This window comes from Rhinolophus sinicus, linkage group LG01 (genome assembly GCF_036562045.2).
Source record: "Rhinolophus sinicus isolate RSC01 linkage group LG01, ASM3656204v1, whole genome shotgun sequence".
In the NCBI taxonomy this organism is placed as follows: domain Eukaryota; kingdom Metazoa; phylum Chordata; class Mammalia; order Chiroptera; family Rhinolophidae; genus Rhinolophus; species Rhinolophus sinicus.
The window spans coordinates 126,891,827-126,895,988 of NC_133751.1; the positions used below are offsets into that span (position 1 = coordinate 126,891,827).

The 4,162-nt window shown below is 50.7% G+C and overlaps 1 pseudogene; it reads right to left on the reverse strand.

Moving 5' to 3' along the window:
* Positions 1 to 2,147: 2,147 nt before the first annotated feature.
* Positions 2,148 to 3,057, reverse strand: LOC109447102 (small ribosomal subunit protein eS4, X isoform; annotated as a pseudogene).
* Between the last annotated feature and the right edge of the window lie 1,105 nt (positions 3,058 to 4,162).

Sequence of the window (4,162 nt, forward strand, 5' to 3'; positions counted from 1 at the left end):
CAGGGAGGGCTTAGGAAAATCTTTCCAGAGGAGGTGATTTCTAGATTGTGACCGGAAGGTGAATAGGAGCTGACAGAAATGTGGGAAATATGGTAAATTGCTTGCGAAGAAGAGCTGTGGTAATTCCCTCCATCCCTGTAGGTTTGCCCCTAATTTGTTGTGTTTATACTGCTGCTCCCATGAAGTGGAAATTATGTTTCCACCCCTTCAGTCTGGACTTAGCCACGTCTTTCTTTGCTTGGTGGAGTATTAGCAAGCGTGACACACGCAGAGACTTGAAGTACTTGTACATCGGGACTCCTCTTCCTGCTGGAAGCCTGAGACATGCACAGAACCCACCGCAGGAAGAAAGGTGGGGAGGTTTGTTGTGCAGCAGAAGTTAACTGATACAGGAGGGGATAGGAAGAGTGTGACAGGTAGAGAAAACAGAATAGGCAAAACCTCAGAAACAAAAGAAAATGTGTCCTTTGAGAAGAGCCAACATTTCAGTTTGGCCGCAGTGTAGTACCCAGAGTAGAAAGAGGCAAGAACTGAAAATCGTGAGGTCAGGGAGTTCGGCGGAAGCCACAGGAAGCCGTCTTGGCCTTGTCTGCAGAGCAGTGGTAAAGGGAAGAGCTGTAAACAAGGGGGTGACGTGGTGGGTGTCAGATCACACTACACAGCACAAGTGGATTTGAGAGGCTGGGGAAGGGTCTGCATGACCTACACTTGTACTAAATCAGAACATAGCAATTATACCGTCCATACTTTTTTCTCCTCTCTGCTTTGTAAGGTGCTGCAAAGAGCCTGACAGATGCTTATGGAACCAACATGAAATGTCCTCATTCTGAGGCCCTCCCACACCTATATATTCCCATACCACCACAATCATTCCGATTTTTTTTTAGGCTGGAATTTTTTAAACTCTAGTAAGCATTTATAGTCTATTCATTAGTCCAGCAAATGTTTATTAGCGTGCCAGCTGTGTGCCAGGGACTGTCCTGGGCAGTGAGGTGATACACAGCAGTGAACAGGACAGGTAAAAGGCCCTCGTGGAGAGTCCATGAAGGGACACCAAGTCTAAATAAATGACCTAAGAGGGAGAGTGCTTTTTAAATAGGTGGTGACATTTTAGCAGAGACCTGAATGGAGGGAGAGACGCAGTCGTGGGAGGTCCGGGAGATGATTCTAGACGGGCTAGCAAATGTAAACCCTGAGGGGAGTCAGCTTGTTTGTTGGAGGGACAGAAAAACGGCAGTGTGGTTAGAGTAAGTGAAGGGGAGAGAGGGATAGAAAGAAAGCTGGGCAGATGGGCCGGGGCAGATTACACAAGGCTTTAGGGCTTCTGATTGAAGGGGAAACCACTGGAGAATACTGAACAGGTGAGTGTCTTGATCAGACAGTAAAAACTGCAGGGCAGGGGCGGGTGGAAGTGAAACTAGCTGGGAGAGGTGATGGTTTGGATGGGAGTGGTCGTGCTTTGGGGGTACAGGCTGATCAGGGTTGGGATGTATTTCGGAAGCAGAATACACGGAATTTGCTGGTGGAATCAATGAACGTATGAGAGAGAGAGGATGATGGAAGGTTTGGGGCCTGAGTGACTGATGCTGTCATTGCTGACATGGGGACGACCTAGGGGAGAGCAAGTGCTGGGGGGTGGCGAGCACGGAGTTTGAATGAGGGTATGTCAGTTTTGAGACATCGCTAAGGTCCTTGTGGCCAGCCTCTAAGATGGCTCCCAGTGGTCCCCACCCTGGTGTTGACACTCTATGCCTCCACCACGGCCATCGCCCTAGGGCTGGTCTCTGGCAGGAAGTGTTGGTGTGTCACTGCCCGGATTAGGTTCTCAAAGACATTGCAACTTCTGTGTTGGCTGCTCTCTCTCTCCATCTGTCTGTCTGTCTCATCACTCGGGGAAGTCAGCTGCCATGTCACAGACATCACTAGGGAGAGGTTCATGTGGTCAGGAATTCAGGGCTCCTGAGCTTGGAAGTGGATGCCCCGCCCTCCTGACCCCCCTGACCCCCCAGGCTCCAGAGACTGCAGCCTTCTGAGGGCCCTTGAGCCAGAATTACTCAGTGAAGCTGCTCCTGGATTGCCGACCCTCAAAACTGTGAGATAATGTTTTATGTTCTTTTAATGCTGTGTTATCTTCAACTGGGGACGAAGACTCTTCCAGTCACATCACCTGGAGACCACTACACCCACTGCTCTGTGTGGCTGCGTCTCTTGTCTCGTCAGCAATGGTGAGGCAGACACCCTTTCCACGGGGAAAAGATATCCACGGTTTGTCGCCTTTGCCAATAACAAATGTTCGAGAGCCGGTGGCAAAGCTGTTTCCATTGGCATCTTTCATGTGAACTACATCGAAAGAACCAGTGTGTCTCTGTTGGTGATCACACCAGTTCTCAGGGTGGCACCTCGGGTCCCCAGGCACAGGTTACCGGTGTCCGACTTGATGAAATCAGTAATTCTGCCGGTCTCTAAACCCATCTGAATGGTGCCGTTCACCTTGATGAGGGGACCAGGGCAGCGGATGTGCGAGCATCATGGGTCACGAGACGGGGATTCCTTTTGTGCCCACGAAGGTTGTCTCACCTTGCACGACTCGTACTTGGCCTCTACAGGTGTAATGCGATGAACAACAAAGTTACCCTTGGTGTCACAGATCAGATGGAAGTTCTCTCCGGTCCTGTCGATCTGATGACATCTGTCACAGTAGCAGGGTGGGTGACACCAGTTCAGACCTTGCTGTCAATCTCAACAAAGGCTGCATCCGCCCTTCGCTACTTCATTCCCCGTAAGGGCATATTCCGCCTGCTCCTTAGGGAAATGAGGGGAGGGAGACGTTCCCTCAGCTTGCGGTGGATGGACGAGGAGCACACAGCCCCGTCAGTTTATCCACATCCAGTGCTCTGCTGCCGCTACGTGCTTCACATGCTTCTCGGGGCCACGCGCCATGGCTGCGCTGGGCATGGAAACAGCTAATGTTCGTTATTTTAAGCTGCTAGATTTGGAGGCAATTAGTTACACAGTAATGGATAACTAGTGCAATGCCCAAGTGATTCTGTAAGCTTGGAGTTGAAGGGAAAGGTTAGGGCTTGTGCTATAAACGGGGAAATTTGGATGTAGATAAGTACTTAAGCCACAGGACAGCTTGAGGTCCCTCAGGGGCGATTACACTGTGAAGGTCTGGGAACTGATGCCAAGTTCAAGAGGAGGACAACTGCTAGCGGAGCCGCTGACGGAGAAGCAAAGCCAGAAATGTGGTGGTTTAGGAGCCAAGAAAAAAAATAGTTGAAGAAGGTGGGAGTTGATGAGCTGTGTCAGATGCTGAGATGTCAAGTAAGGTGAGGAGTAAGACACTGTCGCTTGCATGCGGAGTCACAGATGCATTCAGAAGTCATCAAATCTGTGCTGGAAAAGAACAGAAGTGACTGCCTGGAGGGACCATGAGTGACCCCGGCACCGGGGGCTGCACTTAGCACTTCTGCTCCCAGCCAAATGGGGTGTCGTTGCTGGCACTGTTCCTTGCCAGGAACTGGAGGGCAGGGGCAGTAGGATAGGACATGGAAGAAGGTAAGAGCATGAAGCCCCTGTCCAGGCAGTTTCAAGCCAACTGTACCCCTAGTCCCTGCCCACTGTTGCTGCCAGCTCCTTTCTTCTGGGCACACGGTAATGGACAGGGCTGGGCACTCAACAGATGCTGAATGAATGAATGAATGAATGAATAAATGGATGGATGGATGGATGGATGCCTCTTATGGCAAAAGAGGCCTCACTGTTGTGTTTGAACCTCCTGGACACTTATTTTTGACCATTGAGCACCACGAAACCAGAACATTTCAGAATATTAGCTGCCGAAAGCCAGAGGACAGCTGGTAGCCTTTCTGCAGCTCTGACAAGTGGGGCTTGGCATCAGCCTGTGAAAGTGGGCTTGGCCAATTCTTGAAATACAAAATAGAGCTAGTTCATAGTAGCATGACTTTTTTGCTAGCTTTTCCCCCGACAGTTTGTGATGCCTGACACCTGTCATGGATAAATCCGCCCCCCCCCCCCGCCCCCATCCCCACACACACCGCCATGAACAGTGTCACCTACTGCAGGGAGCATTCCTGGGTGAGCTTATCTGCCAAGGAGGGCAGCTGAACAAACGGCCCCTACATGGCCCCTGCCCAGAGAA